Raw genomic sequence first — 27,333 nt, forward strand, 5'->3', positions numbered from 1 at the left:
AGATTGTTAATTGGAAGATTGGGGAGAGTAGAGGGGGGTTCTTTATAGGTTTCGTTTATTTTGTAATTTTGAAAATTGGAGAAGAGAATATGATGATATGTTGTATTGGAATGGATACGAGAGCTGGAAATATTCTTACTTCTTCAATTAATTATATATAAAAAGGCAGTGGGGTCCCACAAGGGTCTGTACTGAGTCCAGTGCTCTTCAATTTATTTATTAATGACCTAGTAGATGCAGTAGAAAGCAATGTTGCTATTTTTGCAGATGACAAAAAATTGTGCATAATCATCAACTCTCAGGAAGATCGCGAACTTAAAAAAGAGAAAAAGCGTTGGTGCACATCCGGCTAAAACATCAATTTATTGCTTCATTAAAATTCTGTTCATCCAAAAATAACACAATCCAACAAGACAGAGAAAGGTACAGGCAGTTTCGCGCCTTACAAAGTGTGGCGCATCATCAGGGTCCTGATGATGCGCCACACTTTGTATGGCGCAAAACGGCTGTAGATTACTCACTGCCTGCACCTTTCTCTGTCTTGCTGGATTGTGTTATTTTTGATGAACAGATTTTTTATGAAGCAATAAATTGATGTTTTGCCCGGATGTGCACCAACGCTTTTTCTCTTTTTTAATTCGACACCCTGTGGATTGGTGAGTTGCACTCCAGAGCTGGTGATTGTATCCTGTGCATGGACTTTTCTTCTGCTGATTGACTCAGGAAGATAGTGTCATATTGCAAGAGGATCTGGATAGGATGGCTATATGGGCGCATAAATGGCAGATGAAATTCAATGTTGAAAAATGTAAAGTCATGCATTTTGGTCATACCAATGGTCTAGCACCATACAAAATAAATGGGAGACAGTTGGGGACATCAAACTTGGAGAAGCACTTAGGAGTACTCATCGATAACAAGTTAAATAATCGTATTCAACGCCAAGCCGCTGCAGCTAAAGCTGATAAAATTTTGGGATGCATTAAAAGGGAAATAAAAACTCGAGATGCTCGCATAATATTGCCCCTGTTTAATTCTCTAGTAAGGCCACATCTGGAATATGGAATTCAGTTCTGGGCACCACATTACAGGAAAGATATTGCAGTTTTAGAGCAGGTGCAGAGATGAGCAACAAAATTGATACGTGGGATGGAAGGTCTCACTTACCAAGAAAGGTTAGATAAACTGGGTTTATTTAGTCTTGAGAAAAGACACCTTAGAGGGGATCTAATTAACATGTATAAACACATCAGAGGGCAATAAAAAAGCTTGGCGGAGGAGAGGGCGTATCCTGCACGTTGGTGCCCCCTGCTGGCATATAGCCTTTGTCTATATGTTACTGAAACCCTCTCCAACGATTGGCTGTATTGCACAGCCTCTGCTTAATTGAGTATTGCAGACTAGGTGTAATGTATGTGCACTTCCTATTGGCTGACAAGCAGTCTGCAGACTACATAAGTGGCAGAGTGCTGTCTGTCAGTGAGCATTTTCTTTGGTGTTTGGTAAGTTGAAGGAGTGGTGGGGGCAGGTTCCTGGTGGTGGCAGCTCCAGGGCTTGCCTGCGCCCCCGTATTGTGTTACATGCTGGTTCTGGGGTCCCGAGTAGTGGCAGTGCTCGGGACCCAGGCCTGTCATGTGCACTAGTGGTTGCCTTATAGGATGGGACAGTTTTCGTTCACCATGCAGGAATTAAAAGTCTAGCTGCTGAAATCAATTGAGGAAGGATTGTTTTGTTATAAGAGCCGGAAGAGAGCACTGAGTATGAAAACTGCAGGCAAATATAATAACGAGATTCCTGAAATCAGTTGCGTTAGCCTATGGACCTACTTCCAATAGTGGCCTAATAAAAGACACTCAAAGGCTATGTGTAACAGGTCACCTGGTCCAGAGACTCACACCTCCAGTAACAATTTGGTATGGCCCGGGAAAATTTGTGTAGGACTTCTGGAGTCCTGTACCACATAAGGTAACACATTTATAAATTTTGAGCTCCATCTTCTGGAGGATTTGTGCGCAAACATATCGTTTGCCCTTGTTCATTGGTAAGAGGCTAACCTAGCAACCTGTCCCACTGCCTTTTAAAGGTCAAGTCCCAGGTTGACTGAGCAAATAAATTGTACATCCATGACAACTTATGTCTCTTATCTGGAGTTTCTAAGCATTTACGGTCAAATTGCATCAATTGAAATGAATCACCCGATCTGGTTATAGTAGTAGATAAGAAATGGCAGGTTTGGAAGAAGTTCCAGAGGAGAATTCTTTGGCCTGAGGCTGGAAGTTGAATAGATTCCCGACTTTTCACCCTCCCTACTGACGTAAAATGAAGTGCCCTAGGTATCTGCGTTTCTGCCCAACTTGTGAGAAATGAGGATTTGTCACCTGATGTAAATTGAGGATGCCCTACCAAAGGCATCATGGGCCTTGGGTAACAGAGATCTTAAATTCTTTGCAACACGTAGCAAAAGCACGTCTAGTAGTGCCTATAAAGGGGTGGTCTAGTTTAGGGGGTATTCCAGAAGAGAGAGTAGACCATTGATAAAGATATTTTAACCATATTTCCTGAAGCACAATTTGACTTTCAAAATCTTACGAAGGACTCGAAGTTTACTTTTGCTTCTTCCATTACCAGATCTTAGGTATACACCAAAGGTTTAGAGGCAACAGTGAAATAAACTGTAGGACACAATACAGCATCAACCATTTTAACCATTACTTTAAACCTTCTTTCAAGAGGAGCAAACCGTACCACTCAGCCAGTAATATATAAACACTATACAAATGCACAGACTACAACCGCACTCCACTATTCAAATACAAGTTTATAAAACATTACGATCAACAAACATGCATGTGAAATATGCTACTAGACGTCTCAGTCTACCTTTGGCTTTAAAGGGAAGCTAAACTGAGAAGGATATGGATTTTTCCTTTTAAAATAATACCAGTTGCCTGACTCTCCTGCTGATCTTGTGTCTTTAATACTTTTAGCCACTGTCCCTGAACAAGTATTCAGATCAGGTGCTCTAACTGAAGTCAGACTGGATTAGCTGCATGCTTGTTTCAGGTGTGTAATTCAGCCACTGCTGCAGCCAAAGAGATCAGCAAAACTGCCAAGCAACTGGTATTGTTTAAAAGAAAACATCAGTCTAAGTACCTATGTTGACACCTGTCTCCTGTATGTGGTGTTGATAGTCCGAGCTTGTTTTTAACTTTCTCCAGCTGGTCACTGCCATAGAGCAATCAAGCAGAAGAGTACATAATCCAATCATGTCAGTCAGGTCATAAGCAGTTATTTCCCTTAAAAGGATGCAAAGAAGCTGCCTGAAAAATAAAGTGTAATGTACCAGAGGCTGCCCTGGAGGGCAGAGAGACAGGAGCTGCTGCTGCCAGAGAGGCTTGGGCTGGACGGATACCCAAATGAGAATAGTGACCCGCTGGATCCCAACATCTGGTGAGTCATTTCTCTGGAAGGGGGGGGGGGGTGAAACACCTCCTGGGGAGACAGACTGCTCATTGTCACAGCGGACACTATTAATCAAGGTGGGGGGGGGGGGGGGGGGTTTGATGGTCACGTGGCGAAACACACTTCCTGGGGAGACGTACTGCTCATTGTCACAGCGGACACTATTAATTAGGGGACACCCTCCGGACTGCTTGTGCTTAAAAACATTACAGCTTGAGCTCTAGGCTATATAAAGTAATTGACACCTGTACACTGCCAAGAGTGCCTGGAATGGACAGGTGAATGCTGAAACTGAACTATGGAGTAATGGAAGAAGATAGCCTGCTCAGATGAATCATATCTTTGAGAACCAAATTCCCTCATCTGGCTAAATACATTTGTAAGAAAAATACTGAATTAAGCATTCACTTCTTTACAGGGTCTTGACCAGTGTCAATCTAAACTTCTATGTATTCAATATGCCATCTTATTTGAATATACCGTAACTCTGGTGCAAAGTGTAATTTTAAAAAAAAATACATGAAATGCATTTATCAGGCCTCCACAGCAAATATTAGTAGTAACACACAATAAAGGCAGCCTTGGTATAGCTAATAATCCACAAGCATTCTTTACAAATCAACATACAGTAAAGCCTCATAGACACTGTAGACTCATCATTTTGACCGAGAACATAGCGTGTATACAGATGACCCAAGAGGTAATGATCTGGCATTCCAAATCCATGGTTCCCCTCTTTATTAGGGATGGTCAATGAGATCAAAATTCTGAGTTGATGCAGGATTGTTCACATTTTAGATGCCAATTATGAAGCTTAAAGGTCCGTACACACGCCGGACTGCAGGCAACGACGGGTCCGTTGTCACCTCCCGCTGGGTGGAATACAGTTGGCTAAGTCAAAAGCTGCATACATATTCATACAATTAATTAATCCTGCATCAACTCGGAATTACTTCTTATCTCATGGACTATGCCTAGTCTTTACCCCCACGGTGGAAGACTGTCATGCATCACACATTGTCCCTCCTCCCCTGTCCATATCAACAAATGCAGTGCACTAGTATAGCAGAGTGTCTGTACAGTGCTCTACTCCCAAACTCTTACTTGGCTTGATCGAGTCAAGATTCCTTTGTTAGAAAGCATGGAGTGTGTATGCACCTTAAGGCCCATACACACATCTGATTTTTTTAAACGACGGGTCATTTGGACGTCTCGTCGTTCAGTCGTCCGGACGTCAAATCAGGCGTGTGTACAGTCCGTCGTTCAGCTGATATGACTGGTCTTAACCATTTCAGCCCACGGGGATTTTTCACTTTATGCATCAGAGCAATTTTCACCTCCCATTCATTCGCTAATAACTTTATCACTACTTATCACAATTTATTGATCTAAATCTTGTTTTTTCCGCCACTAATTAGGCTTTCTTTGGGTGGTACATTTTGCTAAGAATTATTTTTTTTATAAATGCATTTTAACAGGATTAATAAGAAAAAAATTAATTATTTCTCAGTTTTCGGCCATTATAGCTTTAAAATAATCCAGGGCTGTGGAGTCAGAGTCGTGGAGTCGGAGTCGTGGAGTCGGGCAATTTTGGGTGCCTGGAGTCGGAGTCGGGAAAAAATGCACCGACTCCGACTCCTAATGAATTTGTAACTGTAATTAAAATAGAAAATATGATAAAATGTTATATTTCTCAGATAATAGTCATTAAATATAATGTATATATACAGTATATATACAGTAATAGCTGTGCTTAGTCCACAAAAATGAAATAAACCAATCAAAATTAGTTACTTGTGCTGCTTCAATAAAGCAGTCCCCGTATTTTTAAGGTCAGATATACATATCTGATTGTGACTGTATATATGATGTGTACACAGGAATCTCTTATATATACTAAATAACATCTATGCTGTAAGAATAAAGCCTGATGTGTAGCCGTGTCACTAATAGAGATGGTCAACGAGATGGAAATAATTCTGCATTGATGCTGATTTATGCAAATGTATGCACTCTCTTTGCTCATGAAATCAAATAATTTGATATGTTATTAAAATTTGGTTTGGTGACTACAAATTAAAGGGTAACGGAGACGGATGAAAAGTAAAGTTTTTTTACATACCTGGGGCTTCCTCCAGCCCCCTTCAGGCTAATCAGTCCCTCACTGTCCTCCACCACCCAGATCTTCTGCTATGAGTCCTGGTAATTCAGCCAGTCAGCGATGTCCGGCCGCATGCCGCTCCCACAGCCAGGAACATTCTGCACCTGCGCAATAGTGCTGCGCAGGTGTAGTACGCTCCTGGTGGCGGAGTGTGTGCATGCGCACTACGCCCGACTGGCTCAAGTACCTGGACCCATAGCAGAAGATCCAGGTGGTGGAGGAGGACATAGAGGGACTGATTATCCTGAAGGCGGCTGGAGGAAGCCCCAGGTATGTATAAAACTTTAATTTCATCTGTCTCAGGTTTACTTTGTTACACAGTAACTCTACATATGCACTCCACACAGAGCTGCAGGGAATCCACTGAGAATGCTGTGCACATTGAACACAGAGGTGTTGTCTGTCACCCATAAACCTTGTTCAGATTGTGCATGAAGAATGTGTAATAGAGGAAGAATCTCCTCATTCCCCTCCAGAGTACCTGCACATCATTCTTACATGTACCCACACTTACATTGCCTAGGGCCTGATAGATGTTCTTTGTTCCGGTTTGTACCTTTTACAAGTACTCTTACCAAGGACTAGTTTTAGTCTAAAGGGAATAAATATAGTAGTCTACATATCCTTCTCACTTCAGTTGTCTTGTAAAATTCCTAAGCGTTGGCAGTTAAGAGACGAATTTCATGTTACATACTTTTAATCAACAAAATTGTAATATGCAAATTAGAGGAGTCGGAGTCGTGAAGTCGGAGTCGGTGGAATCCTAAACTGAGGAGTCGGAGTCGGAGTCGGTGGATTTTTGGACCGACTCCACAGCCCTGAAATAATCCACACTACCATAATTAAAACCAATGTATTTTATTTGCCCGTTTGTCTCAGTTATGACACCATTTAAATTTTGTCCCTATCATAATGTATGGCGCCAATATTTTATTTGGAAATAAAGTTGCATTTTTTCCGTTTTGCGTCCATCACTATTTACAAGCTTATAATTTAAAAAATGTTCGTAGTATACCCCCTTCAAATGCATATTTAAAAAGTTCAGACCCTTAGGTAACTATTTATGTCTTTTTTTTTTTATTGTAATTTTTTTCTCCATTAAAAATTTTATGTGGGTAATATTTTGGTGTGGGAAACAAACAGTTAATTTTTAATGTTAATATATGTGTAAATTGTAATGTAAAAAATATGTAGATGTAGTTTTACTATTTGGCCACATGACGGCCACCTTGAATATTTTTTTCCCTCCTTGTTCTTCTCGCTAAGCGGAAGCACAAGGGGGATGCAGACATTTTTACGTGTAGAAAGACTGAAGCCTCTTGTAAGAGCGTTTCTGTTTTTCTGCCGGGGACACGGATCGGTAATCGGGAACCATGTTCCAGTTCACTGATCCCAGGGCTACCGGGGGACACCACGGGGGCGTGCGCGGGAGCGCACAGAAGCGCAGTACCGCAGCAGAGCAGCTGCCCGGACGTGAGCTTCACGTCCGGGCGGCAGAAATGCTTAAAAAGGACAACTGAAGTGAGGTGGATGTGGAGGCTGCCAGATGTACTTCCTTTTAACAAGTTCGGCCTATCTGGACGAGCTACCTCGTCCAGATAGGCACTGCTGCTGCCGCCGGCTGGTGCGCGCGATCGGGCGCGCCCCCGCTGCCCGCCGCTAGCCCCCCGATCAGTGAATAGGAATATAATTCCCATTCACCGATCTAACTTCCCCACAGAAATACCGACGCTTTCTCTCCAGAGAGCGCAGTATTTCTGCCCCCTGGAAACTTCCCCCCAGCATTTTAGTTCCTGGATGCGAGATCGTTCACATCCAGGACTTTTTTCACTGTGGCCAAATAGTAAACTGCACCCACATACATTTTTAATAAAAAAAAAATATTATTTTACATTTAAAATTAGCAGTTTCCCTCCCACACCAAAAATTACCCACATTCACTTTTTTTTATTAAAAAAAAAATAAAATAAAAAATACAATTAAAAAAAAAAAAAAAAATACATAGTTACCCAAGGGTCTGAACTTTTTAAATATGCATGTCAAGAGAATATGTTATTATATTATTTAAAAATTATAAGCTTATAAATAGTGATGGACGCAAATTGAAAAAATGCACCTTTATTTATAAATGAAATATCGGCACCATAAATTGTGATAGGGACATCGTTTAAACGGTGTAATAACTGGAACAAATGGGCAAATAAAATACATGAGTTTTAATTACGGTAGCGTATATTAATTTCAAACTATAATGGCCAAAAACTGAGAAATAATGAATTTTTTTTAATTTCTTTCTTAATCTTCCTGTTAAAATAGATTTAGAAAAAAATAATTCTTAGCAAAATGTACTACCCAAAGAAAGCCTAATTAGTGGCGGAAAAAACAAGATATAAATCAATTAATTGTGATAAGTAGCAATAAAGTTATAGGCGAATGAATGGGAGGTGAACGTTGCTCGGATGCATGAGATTTTCGGACTGCGGTGCTGAACCGGTTAAACAATGTGCATTGCTTTGCTGCCCTGCTGATCTATTTGGCTGCAGTAGTGTTTTAATCACACCAGAAACAAGCATGCAGCTAATCTTGTCAGATCTGACAATAATGGGTATGATTCACAAAGCATTTTCACCTGTTTTCACCTTATCTAAGTTACATTTTTAAGCTTCCAAAGAGAAAAAATATAATATAATTAAGGTAAGAAAAGTAACATTGAAATTAAGTTAATCAGGAACAACTTACTTTGAGCGATTATTTTGCTTGTAAATGTGTAAAGGTTATTTTTATCAATTAGGTGATAAATAAGTCATTTCTGAGAAGTTTTGTGAATAGAGCTCAATGTCAGAAACACCTGATCTGCTACATGCTTGTTCAGGGTCCATGGCTAAAAGTATTAAGGGGCCCATACACCTAACGATTTTCCCGCCAATATACAGCCGTTTCGATCAGCGTGAAATCGCTGCACACACCGCTGACAGAATGATAGATTTCCGTCCGAAATCGATCGGTCCCATCGATTCCAGTCGACCCATCCGTGCGGAAGATTTTTCTCGGTCGCCGGCGGGTCGGGAGTGCGTCGTTAGCGGCGTTCAAATGCCCGACGACCGACGCAACACAACGGTAATACATTACCTGCTCCAGCCGCGCGAGTCCCCTGGTCTTCTTCTCCGCTTCGGGCTCCAGACAGTTTCTTCTCCGCTTCGGGCTCCAGAGCTACACAGAACTTCCTGTCCCGGCAGGGCGCCCTCTACTGTTTAAACTTCCCCTGGACAGGAAGTTCAGTAGCCGGAGCCGAGAAGAAGACAGCGGGGACTCGCGCCGGCCGGAACAGGTAATGTATGCAGGGGGGGGCGGCAGCAGCGGCAGCTCCACAGATTGTGATCGGTTTCAGGCTGAAATCGATTCACAATCTGTTTGCAGTAAAGGTGGCCATACAATCCCTCTCTGATCAGATTCGATCAGAGAGGGATCTATCTGTTGGTCGAATCTGATGGCAAATCGACCAGTGTATGGCCACCTTTAGAGGTAAAGGATCAGAAAGATAGCCAGGCAACTGGTATTGTTTAAAGTGGACTTGAACTCTTGCATAGGACAGAAGGAAAACAGAGAAATTCACCCTGTATGTATTTAGAGAGTTTAGCCTGTCTAATCCCCCCTCATCTGTGACTAATCACCACTGTAATTTGATCTCTTCAGCTGTGTCTGGTCAGGAATCTCCTCTGCCAGGACAGGGCTGCTAATTTGTAAACAAAGGATGTTAACCCTATTTCTGCTTCCATGAAAGCAGATTTATCACACTGCAGCGTTATTGCAGGTTTAGTATGAGCGGTCACAAATAAATGTTTTTCTTTTAAAATTATTATGCTGTTGCTTATCTTTTAGAGCAGAAGGTCTGAGTTCAAGTCCGCTTTTAAAGGAAATAAATATGGCATTCTCCATATGCCTCTTGCTTCAGTTGTCCTTAAAGAGAACCTGTATAAAAAAAAAAAAGTTGCCCTGGGGGGGTACACACCTCGGGAGGGGGAAGCCTCAGGGTCCCAATGAGGCTTCCCCTCCCCTGTAGCTGCAGGCAGTCCAGCGCTGGCTCCCTCGAAGTGTCCCGGAATCCTCCCTCAACAAGCCTGACAAGCGCTGATTTATTTACCTTTCCTGGCTCCAGCGGGGGCGCTGTTGCGGCTTTCCGTGCGGAGATAGGCGAAAATAGCGATCTCCGTCGGGTCCGCTCCACTCCGCAGGCGCAGGAGACTTTTGCCTGCGCAGTAGAGCGGCCCGACAGCGATCAGCTATTTCCACCTATCTCCGAGGCGGAGAGCCGATACTGCGCCTGCGCTGGAGCCGGGAAGGTAAATATTTACATACCCGCTGTTCGGGGAGCTTTATCTCCGCCGTCGTGGGACCATGGAGGATGGGGGAAGCCTCAATAGGATCCGGAGGCCTCCCCCACCACAGGAGAGTACCCCCCAGGGGAGGTTTTTCTCAATACAGCTTTTCTTTAAAGGACTTCCGAGGCCAAATCGAAAAAAAAAAAGTAAAATACCTGCATCGCATATGAAGGCACGGAGGACGCCGTCCACGCCCTCCATGCCGCTCAACAGCCTCCCGGGCCGGCTCCTGATCCCACGGCCCGGGTCGGGCTCTCCTGCCTCCACAAACATGGCCGAAAGTGCGGCTGTACAGCTCTAGGGCCTATCCTCGATCAACGCTACAGGCTGTTTCCTGTAGCGTGGATCAGGGGGGTAGGCCCTAGAGCTGCGCAGCTGCATTCGCGGCTATGCGGACTGCGCAGCCGCGGCCAGCTCATGCAGCCATGTTTGTGGAGGCAGGAGAGCCCGACCCGGGCCGTGGGGTCAGGAGTCGGCTCGGGGGGCTATTGAGCAGCGGGGACCCGGCGGAACGGTATGAAGGGCGCGGACGGCATCCTCCGTGCCTTCATATGCGATGCAGGTATTTCACTTTTTTTCCCCGATTTGGCCTCGGAAGTCCTTTAACCACTTCACGACCAAACAAATTTTCACCTATCAGCACTGCTCCCATTCATTCGTCAATTTTATTACTGCTAATCACACCTAAATGATCTATATATTCTTTTTTTCAGGACAAATTAGACTTTTAGTGTGTGCCAATTTTGTTTAGTAATGACCTTATTTTCAATGCATTTTAAAGGGAAAAAAAACGGGATTTCCTTTAGGGCTTCCCCCGTCACCATGACGACGATCTCAATTATGTCATCGACGTCGTGACGTCAGACGGAGTCCCGATCCACCCCCCAGCACTGCCTGGCACTGATTGGCCAGGCTGCGCAGGGGTCTCGGCGTGGGGGAGGCCATTACGAGGCGGGTAGCGGCGCTTCGGCGGCGAGCGTCATCAACACGCAGCAAGCAAAGTGCTTGCTGCGCGTTTTAAAAGAAACATTTGTGAAAATCGGCACAGTGGGGCCTGAGCGGCGCCCTCCAGCGGTCATGGACGAACTGAGCTCGTCCATACCGCCAAGGAGGTTAAAGGGATCCTTAAAGAGACTCTGAAGCCAATTAAAAAACAGGATTTTACCTTTTATTTAGCTTAAGCATGTTGGTCCCTGCTAAAACGATGATCAAAATCCATGACTTTCTTGGTCGTGGATTTTGCTGCCTAGGGAAGAAGAGCTTTGAGCTGCAGCTCTGCCTCCATTCGCATTAATCACCCGTGGATCTCCGCCTCTTCCCTGCCCCTCTCAGTGAAGGAAGACTGAGAGGGGCTGGGAGAAGCAGCAATCAGCGGGGATTGATGCAACAAGAGGCAGAGCTACAGCCCTAAGCTCTGCCTCAATCAGGAGGCGCTCCTCGCAATTAGACCAGGAGATTTGGGGAGTATAAACCCCTTGTTTTGCCGTGGGGATGCAGTGTCTTAGCAGGGACCAACATGCATAAGCTAAATAAAAAGTAAAAACCCTAAAACTGCTTCAGTCTCTTTAAAGACCACTCCAGTGAAAATAATGTAAAAAAAAAAAGTTATTGATTTTTACAATAATTATGTATAAATTATTTAGTCAGTGTTTGCCCATTGTAAAATCTTTCCTCTCCCTGATTTACATTCTGACATTTATCACATGGTGACATTTTTACTGCTGGCAGGTAATGTCACTGGGAGTAGCTGCTGCTTGCTTTTTTGGCAGTTGGAAACAACTGTAAATGGTTAATCCCCACAATGCAACGAGGTTCACAGACAGAAAACTGCCAGGACTATGGTCCTCAATTTCCTGTGGGAGGGGTTTCACTACAATATCAGCCATACAGAGCCCCCTGATGATCCGTTTGTGAAAAGGAATATATTTCTCATGTAAAAGGCGGTATCAGCTACTGATTGGGAAGAAATTCAATTCTTGGTCACGGTTTCTCTTTAAGCCTAACAAAAAAAAAAAATCAGTTTTACTCACCTGGGGTTTGCATCAGCCCCCTGCAGCCGTCCCATGCCCTCGCAGTCACTTGCGGATCCTTCTGTCCACCGCCGCCAGCTCGTTTCATTTTCGGCCGACAGGCTCACTGCCCCTGTGCAGGCTTGGCCACATGTCTCCCTCTTCGCATTACCGACTGCAATAGCGCTACTGCAGACGGGAACGCGAAGAAGACTACGCGTCGCTGGGCCCTTTCGGCAAATCTAAACTAAAAAACGTATCACCGTGATGTTGCGCTCAGTCTCTGATATCCTTATTCTCTATTAATGCCGGCTGCTGACTATATATGAGGACAAGTCTCAGATAATTTTCAACCAGGTTAGCCACGCCAGACGTCCATACACAGGCAATCTAAATTGAATGACCTTAAAAATAAAAACAAAGCAAGAGGTATGCTCTCATAGCGAGTACTGCCTCCACAGTTCACCCTTGTGCAAAACACACACTGTGCGAGGGAATAACTACCACCATAAGTGAGGGGATTGACACAACCCCCCTTTCATCCCCTGCTCACTGGATAATTTCTTTCAACTTTGCATAACACTCTCAACGTCGTTCTCCAGCATCTATAAAAACCATGTAATGTTTAAAGTGTAAAACCGTTTTAATATGCGCCCAAATGGCCCCAAATAAAAACTGTGTACATAGGTATACTTGAACAATTGCATATAACAATACCGCTCCATTCCGGTCCTGGGCACCTCTCACATGTCCCGGTTCGGCAGTACTAGAAAGTTGATTATCGTGCATCCTCCTGGCTCCACGGAGTACTGTGGAGGCAGTACTCACTATGAGAGCATACCTCTTGCTGTTTTTATTTTTAAGGTCATTCAATTTGGTGGCAAATCTAAACTAGCTGGCCACGGGGGAAAGGAGGATCCGCAAGTGACTCCTGCAGGGGGCTGTTAGAAGTCCCAGGTGAGTAAAACTAATTTTGTTTGTTAGGCAGTACCTCTTTAAACCCACAAATTGTATCTGCTTATTCATCCTCGTTATAACAATGTTTAGATTATGTTCCTAGCACAATGTTCGGTGACAATATTGTCTTTTTTCTGTTTTTTTGCTTTCTTTATGTTAACTATTGATTATAAGACCTTATTTGCAAAAATAATACTAATATACCTTCATGGCATACATATTTAAAAAGCCAAGTTCCTAAGGTAACAATATATGTTGTTTCTTTCATATTCTTTCACTTTGTTTTCATTTTACATGTTTTTTATTTTGGTACAGAATTTACAAAAATTGAATTGCCTTTGATTCAGTTTGTGACTTAAAAGAATACACGAGACATGGGCCTCAACCCTAAAACCTTCTAACCAATATTCTACTACTTATCACGGTTAGAATGTTACCGCTAAAACTTTCCCAAATTTAATCATAATTTTGAAAATAACTTTTATTTTGTATTGTGTTTGTCCATAACTATTTTTTATGAGATGTGTGTACAAGCTTTAAGATCCATCAAAATGTATTCTACAACTAGTCATGGTTAAAATGATACCACATGTGCCTCATTTAGTAACAAACTAGTGGTGCACTCTCCACAAATACACTAAACGTTTATAAACGTCTAGTTGTGATTAAGTGGTTAAAGTGTAACTGTCGGCATAAAATCAAAAATCAGTTCTTTATATCTGGTAAACTAGTAATAAGGATGCTAACCAGGCAATCCAAAAGTTAAAAGTCATTCTTATTTTTCTTCTCCATAAAACATGATTCCCCAGTTTCCCTGGCTCTTATTTGGTACATCTGCAGCACAAAGGAAGTTGCAGGGCATGCTGGGTTTTCTTTTTTTTTTCCATATTTTCCCCTCAAACATAGCTAATGCAGTCTAATTGGCTGTAGCCTCTTTCCCCTCCCACACCTCTGTTCCTCTCTGATTGGCCAATATTTCTCATTCTGAGAAAATCATTCAGAGCTGGGTGGGAGTGGAAGACTAGGAGGAGGGCAGGCAATGCATACACAATCAGGCAGAGGAGAGTGAGGGCCCATTCACACTAAGGCGATTAGCGGCCGATCCCCGCTAATCATGAAAGTGCTAGCGATTTTTAAAGTGCTAGTGCTATTCTAACCTATGGCAGTGATCTCACTGCCATGATTAGTGCCATATGCGAAATGAGTTACCTGCAGCATTTTTTGTGGCGATTCTGGAGCGATTGCGGTAGAGTGCTTAACCCTCCTGGCGGTATGAAACATTCCGCCAGGAGGCAGCACAACAGTTTTTTTTTTGTTTTTGTTAAAACATGTAGCGAGCCCAGGGCTCGCTACATGATAGTCACTGCTCAGCGGCATCCCCCCGCCCACTTCGATCGCCTTCGGCGATCTCCGATCAGGAAATCCCGTTCAAAGAACGGGATTTCCTGGAGGGCTTCCCCCGTCGCCATGGCGACGGGGCGGGATGACGTCAGCGACGTCGTGACGTCATTGGGAGTCCCGATCCACCCCTCGGCGCTGCCTGCCACTGATTGGCCAGGCAGCGCACGGGGTCTGGGGGGGGGGCGCGCTGTAACGGATAGCGGCGATCGGGAACGGGTCGGCGGCGATCGGTGTGCTGGCGGCGATCGGTGTGCTGGCGCAGCTAGCAAAGTGCTAGCTGCGTCCAGCAAAAAGAAAAAATTATTTAAATCGCCCAGCAGGGCCTGAGCGGCACCCTCCGGTGGCTTACCCCGTGTTACCGCCAAGGAGGTTAATAAAGTGCTGATCGCGGTCGCTCTGAATCGCGTAAGTGTACAGTGATTTTACTGTGCTAATCATAGTAAAATCACCCACGCTAGCGTTTTGCAAGTGTGAATGGGCCCTAAGAGAGAAAATGACAAAGATTGGCCTCAAAATAGACAGTTAAGATGTAAAATCCTAAGAAGGATTTTTTCTTTTTTAACTATAGAAAAATTACTAAAATCAAAATGTAGACAGTGCAATACACGTTATGCAAGTAGAAGTATTTATCAGTTTTTCTAAGATAGTATGGCGGACAGCTCCTCTTTAAAGCTTGGCAGTGGCAGCCGCTTAAGATCACCACAGGCTACACATTTGGCATGTCAGGTTGTCTTGCACAAACGCAGCCCGACACCCTTGTTCTCTCCTGTGCTCCACCATATGCCACACATTGGCTGCCTACCACTCCCCACAGTGACAGAACACATCGCTAGACTACAGGCAAGAGATGCATCTGTACAGCCTCGGTTGTGAACTGTCACCAACTTCCCCAAGATTGTGTCTCAGTCCCTGCAAAGCAACAGTAGTTAAAAGTGTGCATGATGCTGTAGGCTTAATGACAAAATTAAAACAAATCAGATTCAGATGTGGTCATCTTTAACTGGGGCTACAAAATCTTAAATACATTTTCTTTGATATCAATAGAAAACAATTATAAGACTTTACTCTAAAGTACTGAGGAAGGTATTGATGCTCTATATCCCCCCCCCCCCCCCCCCCCAAAAAAAAAAAAAAAACATGTAAAAGAGACTCAGAGCTGACAAAAGGAAAAATATTTATACATACCTGGGGCTTTCTACAGCCTCATCCGCTCGGATTTCTCCCATGCCGCCGTCCTCTGCTGCCCACAGCTTTGGGAACCGTGTCCCGTCACTTACATCAGTCGGCTCCAGTCTACGCAGGATAAGTGCGCTGTTTGCGTATCTCTCCAGCAGCTGCTGGAGAGATACATAGAGGGCGCACTTCTCCTACATAGACTGGCTCCGGCTGACATAAGTGACGGGACCCAGCAGGCAGTGGAGGACAGCGGCGTGGGAGCGATCCGAGCGGATGTGGCTGGAGCAAGCCCCAGGTACGTATAAATCTTTTTCCTTTTGTCAGCTCTGGTACACTATAAGGAATACTAATACACACACACACACACACACACACGGCAGTGGAATCAGAGTTGGAACAATTTTGGGTACCAGGAGTCGGTGGTTTCATAAACTGAGTAGTCGGATGATTTTTGTACCAAATCCACAGTCCTGGTAAGTATTAGGCTGGTTTCACAGCAGGACGTTGCGTTTTAGGGGACGTTATGGTCGCATAACGTGCCCCTAACGCAACGCCTGGTGCTCTCTGCTGTGGACGTCAGAGTGAGCCGCGTTGTGCAGCTCACTCTGGTGTCCGTGATGCGTACATGCGGCATCACGTGGTCCCGCCCAGCCAATCGCCGCACAGAGCGGCCGCTCCAGGAAGTAAACACTGCACGTCACTGAGTGCAGTGAATATTAATTAGCCATGTGCCTGGCCGCTCTCCGCTCCTCCCCAACGTTACAAAGTACTGCATGCAGTACGTTGTCTTGTGGCGCAGCGTTACTAAGTAAGGCAACGTGGGCACTGTGAACAGCCCATTGATTTTTCATTGCTGTGCGGTGGGGTGCGTTACAGGCTGCTGTAACGTGCGCCTGTAACGTCCCACTGTGAAACCAGCCTTAGACTAAGAAGTCAGAGAGTCCAAGCCATTTTGGGTACCTAGAGTCCATAGTTCCATAAACTCAGGAATCTGATAATTCCACAGCCCTACATACACATACAAACTACACATATATTACAAGTGATGTTCTCTTAATCATGTAATAAGAGCTAAATGCAACAACTTATGGCTATGGACCATTAGGCTAGAACATGCTCACAGCAAACGAAGTATTAATCTCAGGTCATCTGGGTTCCCTAGAAACTGGCCCAAAAATGTAAAAATGTCAATATTGTAAATTGCAAAACCCACTGTTCACTTACAGAAAGTGATAGTAGCGCTAAACAAATTTGTATCAAACTGTAATAATTAAATATTATAGAAACTTCCTCCTCTTACACTCACAAAGACACAGGAGAAGCTGATATAAACTAGCGATTTTATACAAGCATAAAGAATGCAGAATGTAATCTTGCTTCGCGTTTTTACAGGCACTAATTGGATGAATATAAGCACAAAATCAGTATCCATCTAAAATTATTAACCAGGACGTGGGTGCCTATTGTTCTGCTTGGGTTGTAAGTTCTCTCAACATCACTATAACCCCCCCCCCCCCATAAACAAGTGTGTTACAGGCCCGTAACCTATCCCCTTCTGCATATCTGGGGGGCTCTTCCTTCCATCATTCCCCCAAAAAGCTGCACACAACGGGGCCTAGCTGCAGTCTCTGCACACAACCAATGTGACACGCAATCATTCCATGGAAGTGTGAACTGCATCTGAGGCTCACCCATTGAGGACTACGGTGTTAGACAGTCCGTTAACTGGCCGTAAAAGCTTCTCTGCGCCCTCTCTGACGCAGCCCCGGGACGTTGCCGTACGCATTACGTCTACAGAGGGCAAGGAAGGAAGCAGCAGCTTCTGCCCACAGTCTGGCGTCACGTCGAAGGCGGGGAACAGCAAGTGGAATCTCCCCGCCTTTCACAGTAACCAAGCAGCAGCTCCCAATGACCCAAAACCACACATAGGTGAGGGAGGGCAGGGCAGGGCAGCTGATCGTGATTCTTCTGCTCTTATGTGTGAATCTCGCGTAACAACGGTGAATAATAGCTTATGTCAACAGTCTCTCGCTACTCGCCAACGGAATGTAGGCATTGCATTATGACGTGAATACAGCACTGATTTTTGTGTGAGTCGCTGAGAAAGATCTGTAGAACTAAGTACGCAAAAGCTCCAGAAATGGCAGTTTACGATACACAACCAGGGCTGGTGTTTAATGTCTGATAGTGTTGTCCGGATCATGAACGATTGGAATCTATATTATGAGTCGATCATCCGAATCATCAAAATGAACGATTCGGATCGCAAAAGGGGCGGGGCCAGGAGCGACACGCCCCCTCTCAGCGGGCAGCGGGGTCCTGGAAGCAGAGCTGAGATGGATCGCTCTGTTGGATGGGAGCCAGCCTTGCAGGGAGACAGGTAGATGAGAGAGAGGGGACATGGGTGCCACTGCCAGATATGTGTAGAGCCCACATACTGGCTGAAATGTGCTGCTCATTATAGGCTGTCTGTTCCGTAGTTGTGCACAGTGAACACATTGGAAGCTTTTGGCTCAGCACAGCTCAGTAACTTTGCAGGCACTGTGATTGCAGGGCAATAATATGATCCTCCTGCACTCGGCACTAAACAGCTGCACTTATCTTCTGGGAATGCTTTCTTTCACTATGCGACCTTTTCTTTCAAAGTGTACAGATGAACATATAGGTGAAATATATGTAAAGCATATGACTTCAGCATGTGGGTATTACGTGCAAACATTTCTGCTCTCTGCTCGTCCCTCCTCCCTTCTCTGTCCACTCCCTCCCCTTCTCCTGTCCACAGACCTGTCCTGCTGTTCATTTCACCCCCGAATGCTTCCGGTAGTAAAATGATCCGAGATTCGGATCAAAGATCCGGATCTCTTCAATGATCCGATTCGAATCATCCGGATCATTGAAAAGATCCGAACTTCCCATCTCTAATGTCTGATTGCGCTGCCCGGAAGCTCCCTTCCACACCGAGTAGCACGCATGCTCAGTGTGAAGTTAATGATGCTGCTGGAGGTAAAATACTAAATATCTCCGCTCCCACACCTCTTACACTCCCCAAATTTTCAGGGTAGGGAGGGGACCCCCCGAACGACCTCTATGCCAAATTGCAGCCCCCGAGCCCCGCTGGTTCAGGAGATAGATTAGAGAAACCTATCTCGGGAACCAGTGGGTCTCGGGGGCTGCAATTTGGCATAGAGGTAGTTCGGGGGGTCCCCTCCCTACCCTGAAAATTTGGGGAGTGTAGGATGTGAAGAAGCAGAGATATTTAGTATTTTACCATCAGCAGCATAATTAAATAGGAACTGTGGCCGCACAGTCTCCTACTGCGCATGCGGGGCAGCGCAAATCCAAAGGCATCGTAATCAGACACAACACCGGTGTAATGTCTAATTGCGCTGCCCAGAAGCTCCCTTCCACACTGAGTAGCACGCATGCTCAGTGTGAAGTTAATGCTGCTTATGGTAAAATAATAAATATCTCTGCTTCCACACAACATACGCTCACCAAATTTTCAGGGTAGGGAGAAGATCCCCCGATCAACCTCTATGCCAAATTGCAGCCCCCGAGCCCCGCTGGTTCAGGAGATAGATTAGAGAAACCTATCTCGGGAACCAGTGGGTGTCGGGGGCTGCAATTTGGCATAGAGGTAGTTCGGGGGGGTCCCCTCCCTACCCTGGAAATTTGGGGAGTTTAGGATGTGAAGAAGCAGAGATATTTAGTATTTTACCATCAGCAGCATAATTAAATAGGAACTGTGGCCGCACAGTCTCCTACTGCGCATGCGGGGCAGCGCAAATCCAAAGGCAGCGTAATCAGACAACACCGGTGTTGTGTCTGATTACGCTGCCTGTTAATTTGTGCTGCCCCGCATGCGCAGTAGGAGACTGTGCGGCCACAGTTGCTATTTAAATATGCTGCTGATGGTAAAATAATATCTCCGCTTCCACACATCATACACTCCTCAAATTTTCAGGGTAGGGAGGGGATCCCCCGAACAACCTATATGCCAAATTGCAGCCCCCGAGCCCCACTGGTTACCGAGATAGGTTTCTCTAATCTATCTCCTGAACCAGTGGGGCTCGGGGGATGCAATTTGGCATAGAGGTCGTTCGGGGGATCCCCTCCCTACCCTGAAAATTTGAGGAGTGTATGATGTGTGGAAGCGGAGATATTTATTATTTTACCATCAGCAGCATAATTAACTTCACACTGAGCATGCGTGCTACTCAGTGTGGAAGGGAGCTTCCGGGCAGCGTAATCAGACATTACACCGGTGTAATGACAGAATGGGCAGCCCCGCATGCGCAGTAGGAGCCTGCACCCCATTAAATTGTGCAGCCACGTAAAACGTCCTAAATATCTGCTTCCGCACCATGTACATTCCTGAAATTTTCAGGGTAGGGAGGGGACCCCCAGATCTAGCTCTGTGCCGAATTGCAGCCCCCGAGCAGAGCCGGCCTTTGGGGGTGGAAAGTGGGGCAATCTCCCCAGGCCCCGCACTCTCTGCGGTGGTGGGGAGAGCGGGCATAGTAGTTAAAACTCACCTGTCTTCGCCGATGCTCACAGCTTCCATCTATTTCCTCTCCCAGCATCTGACGTATTGGTAACAGCGTCCCCTGTGATGATGTGACAGCATGTCACCACAGGGGGCGCTGTTACCAATACACAGATGCCGGGACAGGAAGGAGATTGAAGCTGTGAGCATCGGCGAAGACAGGTGAGTTTTAACTACTATGCCCGCTCTCCCCACCGCTGCAGCCACCTTCCTATCTAACCTGTATTGCAGGGTACCTACCTATCTGACCTATACTGCAGGCACCTTCCTATCTAATCTACACTGCAGGCACCTTCCTATCTAATCTATGCTGCAGGCACCTACATGTATCTATACTGCAGGCACCTTCCTATCTAATCTATACTGCAGGCACCTATCTAATCTATAATATGGGGCACCTACCTGTCTAATTTATACTGCAGGCACCTATCTAACCTGTACTGCAGGGCACCTACCTATCTAATCTACCCCCTACCTACCTACCTACCCCCTTTAGATTGTAAGCCTCTGGCAGGGCCCTCTCCCTTAGTGTTTCCAGCTTGATTATGCAATCTTACTGACAATCACCCCTTTTGTGGACTATAACAATCTCTATTTTGACCTATGACACTGTATTATCAAATAATTTGCATGATCTTGTTGTGTTGTGAGTTTCCTGTATGTCCTACCTTGTATGTTAACCCTTCTATCTATTGTGCAGCGCTGCGTAATATGTTGGTGCTTTATAAATACAATAAATAATAATCTATACTTCAGGCACCTTCCTATCTAATCTATGCTGCAGTCACCTATCTAATCTATACTGCAGGGCACCTATCTAATCTATACTGCAGGCACCTATCTAACTATACTGCAGGCACCTATCTAATCTATACTGCAGGGTACCTACCTAATTAATCTATACTGCAGGGCACCTACCTATCTAATCTATACTGCAGGCACCTTCCTATCTAATCTGTACTACAGGCACCTATCTAATATATACTGCAGGGCACCTACCTATATAACCTGTACTGCAGGGCACCTACCTATCTAATCTATACTGCAGGCACCTTACTATCTAATCTATGCTGCAGGCACCTATCTAATCTATACTGCAGGGCACCTACCTATCTAATCTATACTGCAGGCACCTATCTAACCTGTAGTGCAGGGCACCTACCTATCTAACTATACTGAAGGCACCTATCTAATCTATACTGCGGGGTACCTACCTATCTAATCTGTACTGCAGGGCACCTACCTATCTAATCTATACTGCAGGGCACCTACCTATGTAACCTATACTGCAGGCACCTATCTAATCTATACTGCAGAGCATCTACCTATGTAACCTATACTGCAGGGCACCTATCTAATCTATACTGCAGAGCATCTACCTATCTAACCTATACTGCAGGCACCTATCTAATCTATACTGCAGGGCACCTACCTAATCTATACTGCGGGGCACCTACCTATCTAACCTATACTGGAGGCACTTACCTATCTAACCTATATTGGGGGCACCTACGTATCTAAACTATATGCAGGCACCTATCTATCTAACCTATACAGAGTGTGTGTTTCCAAAGTGTGTGCGAGTGTTTCCACAGCATATGAATCTAGGCCCCGCATATGACACTCGCCCCAGGCCCAGCGTACTGTAAGGCCACCTCTGCCCCAAGCCCCGCTGGTTCCCGAGATAGGTTTGCTGTAATCAGTCTCAGGAACCAGCGGGGCTCGGGGGCTGCAATTCGGCACAGAGCTAGATCAGGGGCTCCCCTCCCTACCCTGAAAATTTCAGGTGTGTACGTGGTGCGGAAGCGGAGATATTTCAGGAAAATAATGTTAACTTCCCACTGAGCATGCGTGATACTCAGTGAGGAAGGGAGCTTCCGGGCTGCCCATTCTGATATTACACCGGCCTTAGGTTTCACAGTGCCCTGAGCGTAACCAGATTTTGGTGCCCCCCAATGCATCCTCTTTGAGCGTGCGCACCCCCTCCCCCCCCCACACACACACATGCGCATGTGCAGAACCCCGTTAGTGTATGTAGGCAGATCCCCCCCTTTGGTGTATATAGGCAGATCCCCTCCCAGTGTATATAGGCAGATTCTCCCCCTCCCTTTGATGTATAGAAGCAGATCCTCCCCTTTATAATATATAGAGGGATCCCCTTTTTAGTGTACATAGGCAGATACCCCCCCCCCCCTTTGTGTATAGAGGCAGATCTCCCCTTAAATATATATAGGCAGATCCCCCTTTAGTGTATATAGGCAGATCCCTTTTGATGTATATAGGCAGATAGTATTATTATTATTGATTTATAAAGCGCCTACATATTCCATGGCGCTGTACAAAGTAAGAAACAAACATGGGGTACATAATAATACAGACAATGGTGTACACTAATATACAAGATACATAATTAGTGACCAAATACAAAAAATGATACAGCATACAGAATACAAAATACAGAAGTGGTAATGACAGTGATAAAAATAACATGATGAATAAAATGTATAATGATTTCCAAGACACAAAAGGGGGAGAGAGCCCTGCCCTTGCGAGCTTACAATCTAAAGAGAATAGGGGGAAATAGGGGGAAACAAGAGGAGGGGTAGTATACGATAAAATATATAAAGGCAGTGTGTTTTAGGATACCTAGTAGGAGTGCAATTTGGTCTTAGGACAAAGGGAAGTGGCTTAAGGTAGCGCATATGCTTGTCGGAACAAATGAGTTTTTAGAGAGCGTTTAAAAGTAACAAAGGTTGACGAGTGACGGATGTGTTGTGGGAGGGGATTCCAGAGAAGGGGTGAAGCACGTGCAAAATCTTGTAAGCGTGAATGTGAGGAGGTGATTCTAGAGGAGGACAACAGAAGATCGTGTGCAGATCTGAGATTGCGATTGGGTTTGTATCTGGAAATGAATGATGATATGTACCGGGGAGAGAGATTGTGGAGAGCTTTGTAGATTAGGGTCAGGAGTTTGAATTGGATCCTCTGGTTAATTGGCAGCCAGTGAAGAGCTTGACAGAGAGGGTCAGCAGAGGAAGATCGAGAAGAAAGATGAATGAGACGAGCAGCTGAGTTCAGTACCGACTGGAGCGAGGCCAGTTTGTTAGAAGGTAGTCCACAAAGTAGTACGTTGCAGTAGTCCAGACGAGAAATTATAAGAGCATGTATTAACATTTTGGTTGTGTCTTGAGTGAGAAAGGGACGGATGCGAGATATATTTTTGAGTTGGAGATGGCAGGAGCTGGTTATGGAGTTAAGATGAGGAATAAAAGAGAGAGAAGAGTCGAATATTACCCCCAAGCACCGTGCTTTGGGAACTGAAGTTATGGGAGTGTTATTAACATTTATAGTTACTTCAGTCAGAGAGGTGGCCAGAGACGGTGGAAAAATTATTAGTTCCGTTTTACTCATATTAAGTTTTAGGAAGCGAGAGGACATGAAGGAGGATATAGCAGACAAGCAGTCAGGAACACGTTTGAGGAGGGAGTTAAGGTCTGGGTCCGAGAGGTACAGTTGCATATCAACAGGTGGTATTGAAACCCGAATGAGTTGATTAAGTCACCAAGACCGTGCATGTAGATGGAAAAGAGCCTTGAGGAACCCCGACAGACAAAGCATGAGGAGAAGAGATCTGATCTGAGTAGGAGACTTTGAAGGACCTTCCAGAGAGGTAGGAAGATAACCATGTGAGAGCAAGGCCCTTTATTCTTACATTTGAAAGTATTTGTAAGAGTAAGGTGTGGTCGACCGTATCGAATGCTGATGACAGATCAAGAAGGATGAGTATGGAAAATTGACCTTTGGATTTAGCTGTAAGAAGGTCATTGGCCACTTTGGTAAGGGCCACTTCCGTGGAGTGGTTGGAGCGAAAGCCAGACTGGAACTGATCAAGTAGGGAGTTAGCTGATAAATAATGGCTTAATTCTGCATGTATGTGGCGTTCAATTAGTTTGGATGCAAATGGGAGAAGTGAGACTGGGCGGTAGTTGGCGAGTGTGGTAGGATCTAGAGATGGTTTTTTAAGTAGTGGTGTCACAACAGCCTTTTTGAGTGGCGACGGAAAGATGCCAGTGGAGAGGGACAGGTTAAATAGCGATGTTAGTGCAGGCATGAGAGATGAGGATAGCTGCGGAATGAAATGGGAGGGAATAGGATCCAAAGAACAAGTGGTTAGATTAGCTTTGGATATTATAGAGGAGAGAGAATGTTCAGAGAGTGTAGAGAAGGCAGTTAGAGAGCTGTCAATGAGAGGTGTGGAGGTGGGATTTGAGGGCTGCGTGGAGAATTCACTTCTGATTTTGTCAATTTTATCAGTGAAGTATGTTGCAAATTCTTCAGCTGATAAGCAAGATGAAGGAGGAGGAGGAGGGGGATAGAGAACTGAGTTGAAGGTGCTGAACAAGCGTTTTGGATTGTGTACATGGGCGGATATTAGGGAGGAAAAATAGGACTGTTTTGCCACAGAGAGTGCGTTTCTGAAGTTGTTCAAGGCTATTTTATATGAGATGAAGTCCTCATTTGTGTTACTTTTCCTCCAACGCCTTTCCGCTGCTCTAGAGCATCTTTTTAACTGTTTAGTGTCTTTGGTCATCCACAGGGCCGGGTTTCTACATTTTACCATCCAAGGCCCACTGTCACCAGCCCCCCCTCCCCCGCATACATTAAAAAAATATAGCACATCAAAAAAATAGCGCAGGGTGATGCTGGTAATGACATCTTGCTACTAAGGTTATTTAATGCATTAAATAACCTTACAAACAAGATGTAATTGCCGGTATCTCATTATGTACATTACCTGGCAATCGCATCGCTCTCCATTTCCTGGTTGGTTTGCAGGAGTCCTGCAGCAAGTTAATTACCATGTGGAGACTGAAGCCGCATGGTGATTGGCTGGCTGAAGGACAGCTGCCAACTAACTAGAAAGTGGAAGAGACGCGATGTCTCAGGACTAAGTAATGTATCCCTTCACCCCTGCCTAATCTCACACTGAACCATCCCTCTACCTATGCCTAACTCTAAGACCCCCCAGGTGCCTAACACTAACCACTTCATCCCCTGCTGCCTAACTCCAACCACTCCATCCCCTGCTGCCTAACTCTAACCACTCCACTCCCGCTGCCTAACACTAACCACTCCATCCCACTGCCTAACCCTAACGCTCTGCGCAAATTTACCTACTCACTGCCACCATAGGCAGCACGATTAGCCATAATTTAACCTGCCTGTCGCAAATTGTGGCTGTTACTGTTGCCACAAATTGCTAGATAGCTTCCCCCCCCATCCCTCCTCTTTTCAGTATAGGCTGCTGTCCCACCTCCCAAATTTTCCCCTACCTTTAGTATAGGTAGCTCTCTCTCCCATCCCTTCAGTCAGTATAGCTAGCCTTCTCCCATTTTATAGATAGCTTTCTCCTCCACCCTCTTTTCAGTGTAGGCAGCTGTCCCCCCAATCCCTTCCCCAATATCCCCCTCTCTTTATTATATGTAGCTCTCTCCCCTCCTCCCTCCCTTCAGTATAGCTAGCCGTCTCCCCCATCCCCCTTAACTAGCTGTCTCCTGCACAGTCATTTTAAAATGCAGGAAGTACCTCACAGTAGCCGGCTGCAGCCTTTTCTCCCGTGGCAATATCGACCGCAGCAGACACCCTGGATGCTGGAGGACTGTTAGCAGGCAGCTCAGTAACATTTTTTCAGAGGAGAGGGGGGAAGGTCTCGATCTGGTCGGCTCCTGCACGCTGGGGTTCTGATGCATCCATCAGCCCCAGCGGCACCGCGAGACCTCCCAATCCACTACACACTTCTGGCTGGGCTCAGCCAGATTGACGTTACAGGATTGTCAGCGGACAATGGGCTAAGTGTTGCGCCCGCTGCTGCTACACTGCGTGGGACCCGTACTCGGGAGAGAGAGAGTCTAGCTGCTGTAGGCTCTCACTCTCTGCACCGCAACTTCCGTTCTCGCAGTAGCCGCGGCCGCACCCACTCGCTGCTCACACAGAAACAGAGCAAAGCGGGACGGGTGGCTGCAGACTTGCAGAGCAAGTGGCTGACAGTTATGGCGGCAGGTGACAAGCATAGTGTCACCCGCCCCATGTACTTTAGCTGAGTCTGGCGCCCTAGTCCTGTGCCTTGGGGGGCCTTTCCATAAATCCGGCCCTGGTCATCCAGGGTTGGCAACTGACACGGTGAGGGCGGACAGTGACGAGGGGGGCGAAGTCATCCATGACTTTTGTAATGGAGCTGTTGTAGTGTATAGCAGCTGAGTCTGGGTCAGTGAAGGATTGTGTGAGGAGAGGTGCCAGGGCATCAGAGACGGATTGCATGTCTAGATTGCGATAGTTTCTGCGAATATGTGAGCGTGCTTGTGCCAGGGTGGTAGGAAAAGAGGAGGAGAGAGAGAAGTGAAGTAGGTTGTGGTCAGAGAGTGGTAGTGGATGATTAGTAAAGTCAGTGACAGAGCAGAGACGAGTGAATACGAGGTCAAGCATATGGCCATCAGTGTGGGTTGAGGTAGAGGACCACTGAAACAAGCCATAGGAGGAAGTGAGTGAAAGAAGTTTGTTGGAGACAGCATTCTTGGTGTCAATAGGAATGTTAAAATCACCCATAATGATGGTAGGGATGTCAGAGGACAGGAACTGGAGAAGCCAGGCAGAGAAATGATCTAAGAAAACAGAAGCAGGGCCTGGAGGGCGGTAGATAACTGCAATCTGGAGGTCCGAGGGAGAGTATAGTCGGACTGAATGGACTTCAAAGGATGGCAGGGAGAGAGAAGGAATAGGAGTAAGAGGCTTGAAGGAGCATTTGTCTGAGAGAAGAATGCCCACCCCTCCACCATGTTTATTCCCACTCCTAGGAGTGTGGCTAAAATGGAAACCTCCATAAGAGAGGGCAGCAGGTGAGACTGTGTCAGTAGGGGTCAGCCAGGTCTCAGTGATCCCAAAGAATGTGAAAGCATTGGAAATGAAAAGATCATGGATGAAGGGCAGCTTGTTGCAGACTGAGCGGGCATTCCAGAGGGCAGCCGAGATAGGAGGGTGAGTAGGGGGAAGGAGTGGAATATTAATAAGGTTACAGTAAGAGGAAGGGAAATTTGATTTGTTGCAAACAGTGTTATTAGCAGGGGGGAGTGGGGGTCCAGGGTTAGGTGAAATGTCCCCAGCAGCACGGAGGAGGAGAAGGCAGACAGAGCGGAGCAGAGGTTGCGGTATAGACTTATATGTAGATGTAGTGCGACACGGAAGGTG

General features: G+C 45.5%; 1 protein-coding gene across 3 annotated transcripts in view; it reads right to left on the minus strand.

The window, feature by feature from the left end:
* The window catches only part of HERPUD2 (HERPUD family member 2), a 321,312-nt gene that overhangs the window by 132,488 nt on the left and 161,491 nt on the right, over positions 1 to 27,333 (minus strand). Inside the window, exon 1 of one of the 3 annotated variants that reach the window (XM_068236390.1) lies at positions 17,237 to 17,343. The exons of the other annotated variants lie outside the window; for them this stretch is intronic. The gene's annotated coding sequence lies outside the window, so the exon portion shown is untranslated. Of the gene's footprint in view, positions 1 to 17,236; positions 17,344 to 27,333 lie in introns of those variants that run through there. 3 annotated transcript variants of the gene reach the window in all.

Source organism: Hyperolius riggenbachi, chromosome 5, assembly GCF_040937935.1.
Source record: "Hyperolius riggenbachi isolate aHypRig1 chromosome 5, aHypRig1.pri, whole genome shotgun sequence".
NCBI lineage: Eukaryota > Metazoa > Chordata > Amphibia > Anura > Hyperoliidae > Hyperolius > Hyperolius riggenbachi.